Source organism: Canis lupus, chromosome 12, assembly GCF_003254725.2.
Source record: "Canis lupus dingo isolate Sandy chromosome 12, ASM325472v2, whole genome shotgun sequence".
Classification (NCBI taxonomy): Eukaryota; Metazoa; Chordata; class Mammalia; order Carnivora; family Canidae; genus Canis; species Canis lupus.
In genome coordinates this window covers 69,125,657-69,141,791 of record NC_064254.1, presented here as the reverse complement: position 1 = coordinate 69,141,791, position 16,135 = coordinate 69,125,657, and the positions used below count along the sequence as shown (strand labels likewise).

General features: G+C 35.4%; 1 long non-coding RNA gene across 2 annotated transcripts in view; it reads right to left on the bottom strand.

Annotated features, from left to right (window-relative positions):
- Window positions 1-5,267: 5,267 nt before the first annotated feature.
- The window catches only part of LOC112658683 (uncharacterized), a 36,263-nt gene continuing 25,395 nt past the window's right edge, over window positions 5,268-16,135 (bottom strand). The window contains exons 4-6 of one of the 2 annotated variants that reach the window (XR_003135892.2): window positions 15,160-15,311; window positions 13,057-13,152; window positions 5,268-5,338 (exon numbers count right to left, since the gene is read on the bottom strand). This is a non-coding gene — a long non-coding RNA (uncharacterized LOC112658683). The remainder of the gene's footprint in view (window positions 5,339-13,056; window positions 13,153-15,159; window positions 15,312-16,135) is intronic. The other variant, XR_003135891.2, reaches the window with a different exon arrangement.

The window sequence follows — 16,135 nt, the reverse complement described above, 5'->3', positions numbered from 1 at the left end:
AAACAAATGTGCTCAGGTGCACATTTATCAAATTGTTGTTTATAGAAAGAAAAAAGGAGGAAGCCATCTTAAAAGTCCTCAATAAGGGAGGGCAATAAATTTTAGAATAACCATGTCATAAAACAGAGTCTGGTGCAGGCATTAAAATGGCTGATGTAAATCTATTCACACTGACACTGAAATACCCACTACCTTGTTGAAAGATGGCAGGTTGTAAAGCATTCTGTAATGTGTGGTCCCCTTAATATAAAATTGCATAGTAATACAGTAAGAGAGCATGAAAAGACAGTCACATTGGGGTTAATAGTAGCTGGAATTCATAATAGTTGTAGTTGAAATACCACAGGAGTTGATTTTTATTCTTTATTTCTCCATGTATTATTTGACTTTTTTTTTTTTTTTTATGAGAAGCATTCTCTTTGTAAAGCAGAAAGTGTGGCTTTCTGGATGTGACAGTGTGAAGATATTGGAGAATCCCTTCCCCCAAAAACAAATATAAAACTGGACAAATTTGTGAAAAACAAACACTTTAGGGCTGTAAAAACAATAACAACAAACTTGAGCTCCTGTATATAGGAAAAATGGCTTTGTGCAAGAACAGCGGGAATCTGGCTGCAGCCTTCTTTCCCTTACACGTTTCCTATACACACATGCACAAGCACACACGCACACACACTCCCAATCAGTTGACATGGTAATTTTATAAGGGTGAAGCTGGCCAGGAAAACCTGCAGCCCTGTTGACTGGAGCACAGGATAATGACTCAGGTATGGCAGTGTTGTCAAGGAAAACAGTAAACTCACTAGGTAATGAGCCGGGAAAACCTTATGCTCTACCAACCTGAGCTTGTAATCTCAACTGAAGGGAAGCCCTAAAAATCAAAGAGCCATAGACTATAACAGGCAAAAATTGTAGCACTGTATTACTGGGTTCATACCACAGACAGATAGACTTGTAGCACAAGGTAGGGAGAAGTTGTCATATTTTACTGGAATTAAGTCAATATTTAGCCTCACCTAGCTTGTGATAGTTATTGAATCTAGTATCCTTAGAGTAACCACTAAGAGAAAAGCTCAAAAATGTGGCGTTAAAGAAATAAAAATGAAAGAAGAGACATTACTATCAACCTCAGAGAAATAAAAAAGATTTGTAAAGGAATACTCTGAACAACCATATGCCAACAAAGTACATAAATTGGATGAAACTGACAAAATCCAGAAAGTACAAAAGCAACCAAAACTTTCTCAGAAAGGATATCTAGGGGCACCTGGGTGGCTCAGCAGTTGAGCATCTGCCTTTGGACCAGGGCGTGATCCCAGGGTCCTGGGATCAAGTCCCACATCAGGTTGCCCCAGGAAGGCTGCTTCTCCCTCTGCCTATGTCTCTGCCTCTCTCTGTGTGTGTCTCTCATGAATAAATGAATAAAATCTTAAAAAAAAAGGATATCTAAATAGACCTATAAAAGTAAAGATTTTGAAAAAGTAAATTAAAAACTCCCTAGAAAGTAGAGCCCAGGCCTAGATGCCTTCCCTGGTGAATTATACAAAACATTTAAAGAATTAATGGCAATTCTTTACAAATTCTTCCAATAGGGACTACTTTTCAACTCACTCTGTATAGTCAATATTAACCTAATACCAAAATCAGAAAAAGATATCACAAGAAAGAAACCTATAGACTAACAAATCTTATAATGTTACATAAGAAAACCCTCAGTAAAAAAAACTAATAACCCGAATCCATCAACCTACAAAAAGGACTATATGCTGGGATGCCTGAGTGGCTCAGTCAGTCAAGCATCTGCCTTCAGCAGATGGCATGATCCCAGGAACCTGGGATCAAGTCAATGTCCGACTCCCTGCTCAGCCAGGAGTCTGCTTCTCCCTCTCCCTCTGCCCCGCCACCCACTTGTGCTCTCTCTCTAACAAATAGCTAAAATCTTAAAATAAATAAAATAAAAGGACTACATAACAAATGGAATTCATTCCAGGAATGCAAGGCTCGACATGCTAAAACTGATTAGTGTAATACATCACAACAGACATCACAACAAAAATCACATGATGGTCTCTATTAATGTAGATAAATCATTTGGCAAAACTTAACATCCTTCCTGATAAAAATACTCACAAAGTAGGAATAGAAGAGAATTTCCTTAGCCTGATTAAAGGCATATATGAAAAACCCATAGCTAACATCTTGCTTAACGGTGAAAGACTAAATGTATTTTTCCTAAGACCAGAAACAATACAAAGATATTCACTCTTACCAGATGAGGCAAATCTCTGCAGACAGAAAGCGGAACAATAATTGCCTAGAGGTGGGTCAGGGAGAGACTGAGGGGAAAATGGGAAGTGTCTGCTAGTAAGTATTGGGGTTCTTTGATGGTGATGAAAGTATTCTAAAACTTACTGTGGTGAGGGCTGCCCAACTCTGTGAATACCCTAAAAATTATTGAATTGCATATTTTAAATAGATGAAATGTAGCATATATGAATTATATCCTAATAAACTGGTTACTTTTTAGAAGGAAAAAATGAAATAAGATACTAAAATATTGATTCAATACAAAAACTTTAGTAAAGGAAGAAGACCAAAGGGACAAAAAAAGACATGAGACATATTGAAAATAAAGTGCAAAATAGTAGAGATAAAACCAACTATATCCATGTCTTTTCAAGTGAATGGACTAAACACTAATGAAAAGGCAGAGATTGTCAGACAATTAAAAAACAAGATCCAACTCTGTGTTGTCTTCAAGTGACCCAATTTGGATTTAAAGACACAACGAAGTTGAAAGTAAAAGGATGAGGAAAGATATACTATATATACAGGAGCCATAAAAGAGTCGGGGTGGCTATACTAATATCAGGCAAAATAGAGCTTAAGACAAAACATATTATGAGTGACAGAGAAGGACATCTTATGATTCAAAAGTCAATATATAAGGAAGTTATAAATGTACACACACCTAATATTAGAGTTTCCAAATACACGAATCAAATGCAGACAGAACTAAAAGGAGAAACTGACAGTCCAACGATTATAGGTGATTTCAATACCCTACTTCTCACAATTGATAGAAATGAGAAGAAAATTAATACTGATATAAAAGACTTGAAAACTATCAAACAACCTAACCTGGCGTTTATAGAATTCTCCTCCCCCAAAACAGCAGAATACATATTCTTTGCAAGAATAAACAGAACATTCCCCAGGATAGACCATGGTCTCAGCCATACAATAAATCTCAGTGAATTTAAAAGAATTGAAATCATATAAAATATGTTCATCAAGCACAATGAAATTGAATTAAAAAGGAACAATAGAAAAAAAATTGAGATATCTCAAGTATTTGGAAGTTGAACATCTGTAAGTAATCCAAAGCTCCAATCAGTAACCACAGGGAAAATAAGAAAATCTTTAATTACTTGAAAAAGAAAATATGACCTAAAAATCGAGGAAGGCAGCTAGAGAAATGCTGAGAGGGAAATTTAGTGGTTTGAACACTTATATTAGAAAAAAAGATAGAGGGGGGCCTGGGTGGTCCAGTAGGTTAAGTGACTGCCTTCAGTCCAGGTCATGATCCTAGGGTCCCAGGATTGAGACCCCCAATCTTCTTCTCCTCCTCTCTTTGCCCCTTATGCCCACTTATGCTCTCTTTCTCTCTGACTCACTCTCTCTCTCAAATAAGTGACAAATTTTTTAAAAAGGAAAAATAGATCTAAAAAATTATCTAAGATCCTACCACAAGAAAAAAGAAGAGATAAACCCAAATTAAATAGAAAGAAGGAAAAAATAAAGCCCAGTGCTGAAATCAATAAATCAGAAAAATATAAAACCAACAAAGATGACCAATAGAACCAAAAGTTGATTCTTTGAAAAGTCAATAAAATTGGTAAACTGAAGTGTGAGAATGACAAAGAAAAAAGAGAGAGAAGATACAAATCAATAAAATCAGGAATGAGAGACTGGGCATCAGTAATTTGCCTACAGAAATTAGGCAAGGATTCTTGAATTTCTTGAATTATTACAAGAAAATATTATACTCTTTTTATGCTAACAAATTAAATGACTTAGATAACATGGATAAACTGATACAAATATGCCCATTACCAAGAAACTCAAGGAGGAACAGGAAATCTGTATAGATCTATAAATAAGTAAAGAAATTAAATTAACGATTAAAAATCTTCTGATACACAAAAATCTAGATGATTTCACTATTCTACCTAATATTTAAGGAAGAAAAGATAGTAGCTCTACTCAGACTTTATCAGGGGGTAAAGAAAGTTTTCAAGTCACCCTGAGGCCAATATTACTCTGATACCAAAATCAAAGATATCAAATGAAAAGAAAACTGTAAACCAATGCCCTAAATAAATATAGATACAAAAATCCTTAACAAAATATTAGCAAAGGTAACCAACATATCAAAAGAATTATATACCACATCCAAGTGGGATTTACCAAAGTCATACAAAGTTGCTTGTATTCAAATATGTAATTCACAGTATCAATAGAAAAAAGGACAAAAGTCATTTCAATAGAATCAGAATAGCATTTTAAAAAATCCAGTATCCATTTATTTTGAAAAAAATATTTCAATAAACTTGGAATAGAAGAGAATTTCCTCTAGCTCAAAAAGGGCATTGAGAAAAACCTAAAATTCACATCATGCTTAAGAGTAAAAGCTTAAGTAATCTCACACTTAAATCAGGAACAAGGCCAAAATATTTATTATCATGACTTCTATTCAATCCTGTGCTAGATATTCTAGACAGTATAATCAGGCCATAAAAATAAATTAAAAGCATATATTGGAAAAAAGAAATAAAGCTCATCATATGCAAACAACATGATTCTGTGTATAGAAAATCTTAAGGAAGCTGCAAAAGCCAAAGCAAAACAAAACAATAATCTATAATTAATAAACAAGTTTGAAAGGTCATAGGGTACAAAATCAAAATTTGAAGGCCAATTATTTTTCTTAATACAGCAACAATCAAAATTTTAAATTAAGGAACCAGTTTTATTCACAATAGCATCCAAAAGAAATACTAAGAAATAATCTAACAAAAGACATGAAAAACCTGTACAAAGCAACCTATAAAAGATTGCTGAGAGAAATTAAAGTAGATCTCTAACAAAATGGAAAGCTATTCTGCATTCATAGATCATACGACTTAATTTTTTAAGATGTCTCTTCTCCCCAAATCGATGTTTATATTTAATCCAATCTCCATTAAAATTCCTGTAGTCTTTATGTTTGTTTGTTTGTTTGTTTGTTTGGAAAAAATGGGCAAGGTGATCCAATATAAATGGCAATGCAAAGGACCTAGAACATCAACAAAAAAAAACTTTGGTAAAGAAGGACAGAGTTGGAAGACTTACACTACCCAACTTGGAAACTTTCTATGAAAGTACAACAATTAAGATAGTGCACTTTTGTTAAAGAAGATCAGAACAGAAGGTCCCAGGGCACCTGGCTGGCTCAGTTGGTGGAGCGTGCAACTCTTGATCTCTGTGTTTGTGGGTTCAAACCCCATGCTGGGTGTAGAGATTACTTAAAAATAAAATCTTAAGGAAAAAAGAAATTAAAAAGAAAGAGTAGAAAGTTCCCAAATAAATGCTTGCATTGATGGTCAATTATTTTATTTCATTTTCTGGGCAACAGTATTTATGCACATTTACCTGGTAATATTAACTTTTCTCAAAAGCCTAGAAATTTTTGTTTGTTTTAGAGTAGTTTTAGATTCAGAAATAGTAGAGAGAGTTTCGGTGTACTCTGCAGCCGGTTCCCCGTATTGTTAACATCTTACTTTATCATGGCACACCTGTCACAACTAGTGAATCAGTATTATTAGTGCAAAGTTATTAGCTAAAATCCATACTTTATTTGAATTCCCTTCCAGGATCCCATCCAGGATACCACATTATATTTAGTCCTCTTGTTTCCCTAGGCTTCTCTAGACTGTGATTGTTTGTCAAACTTCCCTAATTTTTTTATGATTTCGACAGTTTTGAGGATTGCTAGTCGGGTATTTTGTAGAGTATCCCTCACATTGAGATTTTCTAATGTTTTTCTCATGTTTAGACTGTGGTTATGCCTGTTGGGGAAGAAAGACCCCAAAGGTAAAGTGTTTTTCTTATCACATCATATCAAGGATATATGTTATCAACATGACATTGCTGAGGATTTTGACTTTGATCACCTGGTTGTAGTAATTCTTGTCAGATTATTCTAGAGTAAAGTTACTCCTTGGTCCCTCTCCAACTACTATACTGTTTGGGAGGGAGTCACTATGCACAACCCTCACTTAAGGGGTAGGGAGTTATGCACCTCCTTGAGGATGTTATTTCCACATAAATCATTCATAATTCCTTAGTATGGGATATTTGTCTCCTCTTCCTCTTGTATTTATTTATTTGGTCATTTATTTATATCAGTATGAACTCATGAGCATTTACTTTATACCTTGGGTTATAATCTGATACTACATTATTTATTTTGTTCATTAAATCTTTCCAGCTTTGCCCGCTGGGAGCTTTTCACATTGTCTCCTGTGTCACTTTGACACATTCCTAACATTTTGTCTTTTAAGTACTTTCTTAGTTTCCCACAAGATCTCTGGGTCCATCTTAAATTTTCCCTGATCCAGCCCTGGAATCTGCCATTTCTCCAAGGAGCCCTTGTTCCTTTCACTGGAGAATGATATTAAAAACCAAAATCTAGATGCCAATCTGCATGCTGCTTGTAGGATGACATTGTTCCTAGACCCTCTCAGAGGACAGAGCCATATATGTGTATATAGTATATATATGTGTGCGTGTGTGCATATACTAACCAATGTACACACATATCTATAATTATACATAGATACAGCTAAAATGGTATAATGTAATATAAATGAGATAGATGATAGATAGATGATGATAGATAGATAGATGATAGATAGATAGATGGTACATCGATCTATCCACCCATCAGTATCTATATTAAGGTAAATATGTTTATACTGATACAGTGTCTCCATCACTAATTGGGTATCACATGGTTTGTTCTAACCTTCCTCCCTAACTGCAATAATCAGCTGATTTTCAAAAAAGGTGCCAGGACAATTCAGTGGGGGAAATGAGTCATTTCAACACATGATGCTGGAACAATTAGATATCCACAGGAAAAATATTTAAAAACAAACTCAAATTCTTACCTCACATCATTGCAAAGATTAATGTAACATGGGTCATAGACATAAGTGTAAAAGTTAAACTGGCAAACTATGGAAAACAAACTGAGGGTTGATGGAGGGATGTGGATGGGGGATGGGATAGATGGATGATGGACATTGATGTGATGAACACTGGGTATTATATGTAAATGATGAACCACTGAACTCTGCTCCTGAAACCAATACTGAACTGTTATGTCAACAAACTAGAATTTAAATAATTAAATAAATACATACATACATACTCAAACTATAAAAATTCTGTAAGAGAATATAAGATAAATAAATCTTTGTGCCCTCAAAGCAAAGGTTTCTTCAATGTGACATCAACTGCACAACCCATAAAAGAAAAAAATTTGATAAATAGGATTTTATCAAAATAAAAATCTTTTGTTCTTCTAAAGTTACCATTCAGAAAATGAAGAGATAAGTCAAAGACTGGAATAAAACATTTGCAGGTTATATACCTGGTTTTAAAAAACCTGTCATAATTCAGTATTAAGAAGCCATCAATTCAATATTAAAATATGAGCAAAATATTTAAATAGAATTTCACCGAAGAAGACATATGAATAGCTAATAGGCACGTGAAAAGATGTTTAATAGCATTAGTCAGCAGAGATATGTAAATCTAAACCGTAATGAAATACCATTAGATACCCACTAGACTTGCTAATCCAAACAGCATCAAAATGAAGTTTTAACCAGAATGTGGAGCAACTAGAACTCTCATGCATAGTTGACTAGAATGTAAAATGGTATAATCACTTTTAAAAAGTGTATCAGGTTATTTTTTCTTAAGTTAACCGTATACTTATTTTAAAACCCTATTTAATTCCTAGGTATCCTCTCAACGGAAATGAAAACTTATGTCCACACAAAGACCCATGGAAGAATGTTATAACAGCATTATCCAGAATATCCAAAAGGCGAAAGCAATTTAAATATCTATCAATTCGTGAAGTGATAAACAAATGTGATATATCCCCACAATGGAATACAAGTCATATTAAAAATTATGAACCATGATTTCACACTGCACTACAGATGAACTTCAAAGACATTGCATATGCAGAGTCATAAAAGACCATATATTGTAGGGCTTTATATGTAATTTCTACTAGTTTATATGAAATTTCTACAAATGGCAAATCTGTGAGGGACAGAAAGCAGATCTGTGGTTTCCAGGGACTGGGGATTGGCTGCAAACAGGCATAAGGAACATTCTGGGGATGATGCAAACGTTCTAAAACTGGGGTTATGGTGATGGTTGCACAGCTGTATAAACTTATTAAAAATTATTGAGATGTACACCTGCGCAGTTTGAATTTTATGGTATTTAAGTTATGCCTCAATAACTAAGGAATATATAATAATGGTATTAAGCATAGTGTAGTATTTAAACCAGACAGTAGAGAGCCCAGCAATAGATATACACAGGAATTTGACATGCAGTGAAATGGCTTTACAAATTGACAGAAAAAGGATATACTACAAATAGTGCCAGGACAGTTACGTATCCAAAGGAAAAAAAAATTATTTTCCTTTCACACAATATGAAAAGATAATTTCCAGATGTATTAAACACTGGAAATTAAAAAACAAGTTGTTAATATTTTTAGGAGAAATTTTGGAAGAATACATTTATAACCCCAGGGTTAAAAGGGGTTCCTAAAGAAAACAAGCAAAAACCTATGAAAGAAAGATGGTAAACTGAAAATTTCTAATCTTATTACAGTGAAGCATAACATAAACAAGGCAAATGATGACATCAAAGAAAAAAATTCGTGCAGTGCCGATTTTAGTTAAATCTGACAAAAGACTAGAATGTATCAAGACCTGCTAAAAATCAACAAGGCAAAGAAAAACCCAAAAGTGGAAAAAGTGTATGGCCAGATGATTTACAGAAAAGAGGACATAAATAGCCATCACATATATTAAATGATGATAAACATCACAAGTGATTATTTTAAAAAACCATTTAAATAAGTATGTGACACCATTTCACATCCATTCAATTAGCAAAAATGAAGAAAAGTCTGACAATAGAAGGAGCGGGCAAGCATGTGGAGAAATGGGTAACATCCAAACACCAATGGTAAGGGGATACAAATACTTTTAAGAGTAACTTGACCATGTTTAGTTGAATAAAACAGCAATCTTCAGAACACAAACATTTAGAGAGATGTGCAGACATTCTAAATGGCACAAAGACATGAAGAAATTTTAAAAATTCTACACTGAATTCTATACTTGAGTCTAGGATCGCACTGTATGTTGACTGGAATTTAAATTAAAAACTTGAAACTACAAAAAATTATATTAATAAATTAATTTTCAGAACTTTACCTTCCTTATATATATTCACAAAAGCAAAGGCAAAGGAAGTTGCAACAAGTATTAACATACAATTTTGTCTTATTTAATCCAGAAGACATACTCATGACAAAACTTTGTCTTATCTATGTAAAATTAGAATATTATTTTTTTAATATTTTATTTATTTACTTGAGAGAGAAAGCACAAGCAGGGGGAGTGGTAGAGGGAGTGGGAGAAGCAGATGACCCACTCAGCAGGGAGCCCCTGTGGGGCTGGATCCCAGGACCCTGGGATCACCTCTAGAGCCCAAGGCAGACGCCCAACTGACTGAGCCACCAGGCGCCCCTAAAATTAGAATATTAAAGATAAGTGAACAGTATGTTGGCAAATGCCAATCCACCATTAAGTGTGTTCTCTCTGCATGCAGCCACTGTCTGTAACGGGGAAGAACTTGGTAAGCATTCTCATCCCCTTATGTCTTGATTCATGCCGAAGTTTCCAAGATATTAACGTGATTATTTAAAGTGCGTGATACAGTAGAAAGATTTCATCGAAACCAGGTACATTTGCAAAGGTTACCGAAAGTAAAGAATTGTGACTTTTCTCAATCTTTACTGAGTCATTGGATTAGGCAGGCTAGCTTTAAGTGAAAAAAATTAATAAATATAATTAAAAAGTGTTTGGCAGGTCTTGGAAAAGCCTTTTTGGCATACTTTCCAGAAACTGAGAAAATAGATAACTTTGATGAAACAATCCCTTTGAAAGAGAGATGACTTCTCTTCATGAACCACATGGATGGTAGCACATATTCCACTCCTCCTGCAGCCCCCAAAAAACCAAAGGTGACAGTCCTCATTGCAGGCTGACCCTTGCAAGCGCCGCAGTGCTGATCACTGCAAGCGGATTCTCAGACTTTGTCACCCTGACCTTCCAACTGGAGCCTACCTATCAGAAGTGAATGACCATCCTTGTGTGTGTTTAGGATCTGATAATATGCTGATGACTGTGCTTTCATTTTCAGAGTGCCTTTCTTCTAGAGTTGTTCAAGGAATGTTCCATGTGGCCTTTACATTTTTTAATTACATATTAACAACTTTATGGGGAAATATAAGCAGAATCATCAAAAAAGAAAAATCCCAGTCCTTTTCACCATAAAACCCCAACTAATGTCAAGATACAATGGTCTCTCCTTGCTTTAATGTTGCACAGATATAATTTTTCATAATTGCAATAAGTATACCCATATTATTTAAGGTTTTTTTTAAGTTTTTTTAGTTAACATTACAGAATCCAGATTTTTTGCACCCCTTCCTCATTTACATATTTTAAAAGAACGATGTGATATTCAGTTTGCTAATATATCAGATTATTTAACCAAAAAGAAGTGAAACGTCTTCTAATTCTTTACTTTCAATAGAACTGAAGAACCTAATTAAATTTTTGACTTAAAAAAAGCTTGTTAATAATTATTGTGCTCGATTGTTATCTTAATTTTGGTTTAAACACAAAAGAAGTTTAGAGAAATATATAATTCTGTTACAGCAAAACAGTAGTCTAGACATTTATTTGAATAAATGGGAATTAAGCTGACACTGAAACTTATTTCATTCAACTTCATGTAATCTTCACTTATGTGAACTGATTGACAAAGCCCATCTCATTTAGAAATACCTTTCGAGTACAATTTTACCTTTATCAAATTTTTAACGTATTTTTGTGATCTTGAGCACTTCTATAATAATAATAACTGTAATGCTAACCTAGTACAAAACAATTTTAGAGCCTAGTGTCACAAGAAAGTTAAAATTTTTGTTTCAATGTACCTTTATATTATTGTTGAAGAAAACTTGATAGACTTTTCCATAAAACACTTTCAAATATAACAATATAAGATATTAACATCAAATTGAGAAACATGAAATGGAAATATGAATTTGCAAGGTAGAAATTACAGTGCAAAATTTCCAATTGTTAAAGAAAGTGCTCATGTATTTTTAAAAAGGTAGGAGAGGGCAACATTGCTGATGTTTATATTCCAATTAGTACATTTTAAGGATACGGTATGAACTTTGCCATTAAATGCCAGTACAGATCTTCCTTGACTTACGATGTGGGTTACGTCCCAATAAACCCACTGTAAGTTGAAAATATCATTAAGTCAAAATGCGTTTAATGCACCTAACCTGCCAAACGTCACTGCTTAGACTGATCTACCTTAAACGTGCTTGAAACATGTCCTTTTAGCTTACAGTTGGGCAAAATTATCTAATGTAAAGTCTAATTTATAATAACTTGAATATCTCATGTAATTTATTAAATACTTTAAAAATGCTATTTTTAATGAAAAATAGAAAGATTGAATGGGTACAGAATGATCGATTTTAAGTGCATTGGTGATTGCGTGGCTGCCTGGGAGCTACAGCTTGCTGCCGCTGCCCAGCATCATAAGAAAGTATCTACTGCACTTCGCTCACTGGGAAAAGATCAAAATCCTAAATTCTAAGTATGGTTTCTACTGAAAGCATAGACAGTGCTTTTGCGCTATCGTAAAGTCAAAAAATTATAAACCAAACCGTCATATGTCAGGGACCATCTGCATTTGCAGATTACTAGCATCCATGTCTTTGCAACTAGTTAAAGTCCTGTCAAAAGATTTTAACTATCAGCTTAAGATGTGTGAAGGGTTTAGTTTTAGTTTTTAGTTTAGTTTTTTTGACATCTTTTAGGTTTTATTTCTTTTAGGGAAATGCAAGCAAACATGTATAAAGACCTCTAAGGAAGAAGATGATCATGTCTTTTGACCAAACAATTACATTCGGGGCTCAATGCCTCCTGCAACCAAGAGACGTGATAGGTCAGGATGTTCGTTGCCACACCATTTGCAATTCCAGCAGAAACTGGAAACAACTACTTACCAAAAGAGTAATGGATAAACAAATGGTACAACTCCAGACAAATATATATATATATAGGGAAAGCAGATGATTTAGACCAATGTCACTCAAAGCACATTCTATGGACCAGTATCAGTTGGCAAACCATCTGTTACCAATCTGTGTCAAGATCGTACTAAAATTGAAAGCGATTATTTAAAACTTTTATAGCAGCTTGACAGAGTAATTTTTATCTGTTAAATATAATAATAAAAACTGTGACTTGTCTTTAGTACATCTGTTTTATCATATTTTCTCTAATAATACATTTTATTGTGTTTTAATTAGACAGATGGTACATCATAGACTGAAAATTAAAAAAGAAATCTTTACCAGAGTTGGAGCAGTGATCTTGAACCAGATAAGAAAGCATAGATAAATCTGAAAACCATAGCATTGAGTATAAAGAGAAAATTTGAAAATTATGTGTACATTGTGTTGCCAATGATTTTATACATAAACACGTACATCATAAAATATATATTACCCAAATAATAAAATATAAGCAACTCAGATAGTAAAAAATGTAAGTATGTACTGATAAGCAATGCATGAGAATGATATACACCGACCTCTGAGTAACTTTGAAGAAGATGGGTGGGCAGGACAGCAGATTCATGGAGGGATGGGGGCTTCCGCTGTATCTTTCACTTCTTTTTAAAATATCTCTAAAACAAATATGACAAAACTTTAAGATTTTTTTAAAGCTTCCTTGTGAGTATCCATTATATTGTTCTCTATCTTCTTTTATGTTTGAAATATTCCATAATAAAATACATAAAACTAAATCAAAGTTGTTTTTTTTTTTTCAAATGCAATATAAACTTCAGATTGTTGGAACTTTTCCACAAAAGGAAAAAAAAAAAAAAGGGAAAGAGATCTAAGAGAAGATGAAAGCTTTTCTACAGTATCTGGCAAATTTAACAGATTATGTGCCTTTCCAAAATCATCCATTGAATATCAACTATGTGTGAAGAACCATACAACGTCTTAAAAATAGGAAAAACTATGTGTTGAGGATGTAAGATAAACTATTTGGAAGAAACCTGAGACTGAATCAAGAGCCTACTAAGCCAGATGTCTTGATATGTACCCCAAAACAAAACTGGATCTCTGTATCTTCTTAGACAGGCAGGATTTTACCTTGAAAGGGACAAGGTTCTCTTTGTTATTATTACTTCACTTCCCCACATTATCATTATCTCCTATGATACTGGTCTTAGCAGTGTCACCTGATGAAATGACATTTTTAGGAAGAGTCTGAGGCTCATAAGAGAGATTACAACAGATGCTGGGCAGATGTTTCCCTCTGCCTTTTATTTTATTTTATTTTATTTTATTTTATTTTATTTTTTCAGAAGTTGGGTAAGCGTGATCTTTATGCTGCTGTTTAACTCTGCAGGCCAGCTGCCTCTACAGCAGCCCTGAACAAGTGGATTTCCTTTGTGTGTCTGAAATCATCTAACAGCAGACGTCGGCCTAGGGGTTTCCATCACTCAAGCGTGCTGGGCTGCCCTATCACCAAGCGCTGGGAACAATGGCTCAGAAACAGTGGTTTCCTATCCCGTTTCATTAAATGGAATGTGAAGTAAAGGGAATTTGACCTCCTTGAGAGGATGCTTTCTTTGACCTCTGAGAAGTTTGTTGTTGTAGAATGAACATGCAATCACGGGAGAGAGGTAAAAAAATGAAGCTAACTGGACAGCTCACAAATCATTTAACAGTGTGCATGGGACTTCATAGTAATAGGGTCAGGGTTTCCAGAAAAAAAATAATCTGATAGTGACTACAAGGATACTAAAAAGTAGAGATGCTTCTGTGTGTCCCTGAACAATGAGGACACAAGAATAGCAATAAACATCCTTCATTAGGGCTCTGTCCCTCTGGGGTCTGGTCACTTCAGATATCCTTCAGCGGAAGCTTGAGCAATTAAGATGGCTGATTTCCCAGGAAAAGAGCTTTGTTCCTTAGCACGACCAGCACAAAGGCTTAGGAGGCCGTCCGTCCGCGTCCGAAAATAGCAGGCCCCGTTGGAGGGTCTGACATTCCTCTTGCCTTAATTCATGGCCTAAATTAAAACGGACTGTTTATTGGAACTAGGTATCCCACTGTTGAATTAATCTGAGAGAAAATTGGGATATTTTCTTGGATTGTTCGCAAGGCCTTAGAAATTGGCCTCGAAGAATTTTGCCGGCGCTGCTTTAGAGTCGCTTTTCTGGTCTGCAGGGGAAACCTCAGGGCTATTTGACTGAGAAAAGGAAAATGAAATCCGCCTGAAATAAGTCTTCCGTTAGTTGTGAAAGCCTCTTGCTGCACTGTTGGTGTTGAAAAACTAAAACCTGAGACAAAAACTCGGGCGGATAGAAACATCGAGGTCAAGGGTTCCTAAGCTGCTTTGGTCGTACGACGGCACGCCTCGAAGAACCTCAAGGCCACCCAGTTAATTTTCTGCCACTTAAATGTTTATGTTAAAATAGAGATGCAGGAGCAGAGGAGAGTTTCGGGGAGTCGTAGGCCATTCCCTCCTCCTGTGCACACCCCCCCCCCAGGGGGCCCTGGGAGCTGGTAAGGGCAGGCCCAGGATCCTGCTGCTGCTGCAAAGTGGTAGCAAACTCACGCAGACCCTGTGCACCGCCTTTCTCCGGCAATTAAATGGGAAATAACAAAGTACCTACCTCCCTCACTATTTTGAAGAGTGACAGCTCCAACATGCGTCAAGCACGTGGTGCCCACTACAGGCAACTCACACGTGGTAGCTGCTGTATCGTTTAACTGGGTCGTTGCTCCACTGAAGACAACATCTTAGCAATGGCGGCATCTAGAGTGGCTTACACAAGTACTGGGCTTAAAATTTTGTGAACATCTGTATGTGTTTCAACATTGAGATATAGATGTGCAATTTTTTTTTAGATATGCATATTTTAAAACAGAAGTGGGACCCCTGGGGGGCTCAGTGGTTGAGCCTCTGCCTTCAGCTCAGGGCGTGACCCCAGGGTCCTGGGATCGAGTCCCACATCGGGCTCCCTGCAGGGAGCCTGCTTCTCCCTCTGCCTGTGTCTCTGCCTCTCTCTTTCTCTCATGAATAAATAAGCAAAATCTTTAAAAATAATTAATTAACTTAAAAAACAGAAGGAAACTACCACAAAATGTTAAATGACTGTGAATATAGTGACACTTTGTTTTTAACTTTTTAAATATTTTCCAGTTTTAAAACAATTTTTCTATTTTCCAAAATTTACTTTTGTAATAAGAAAAAGGAATCCCAAGGGATGCCTGGATGGCCCAGACCAGCAGCTTAGTGGCTGCCTTTCGCTCAGGTCATGATCCAGGACCTGGGAACCACCAGCACTGGGTTCCCTCACTCAGCAGGGAGTCCGGTTCTCCCTCTGCTCTTCCCCCTCCACCCACTTGTGCTCTCTCTCTCACTCTCTCTCTCTCAAATAAATAAATAAAATATTTTTTAAAAAAAGAAAACAGAATTTCAAAAGGAAATAAAAGATAATAAGTTAAAATTCTAGCTTTCAGTACCTTATCGCCTGGAATACTTGGATTCCATGCCCTCTTAAACAACCTGGACTCTGACCTCTTCTTACTATTCCCTAGTTGAGGAACAGCTTTCAATTTGTGTCTGAACTTGATTTCTCTAAGAAG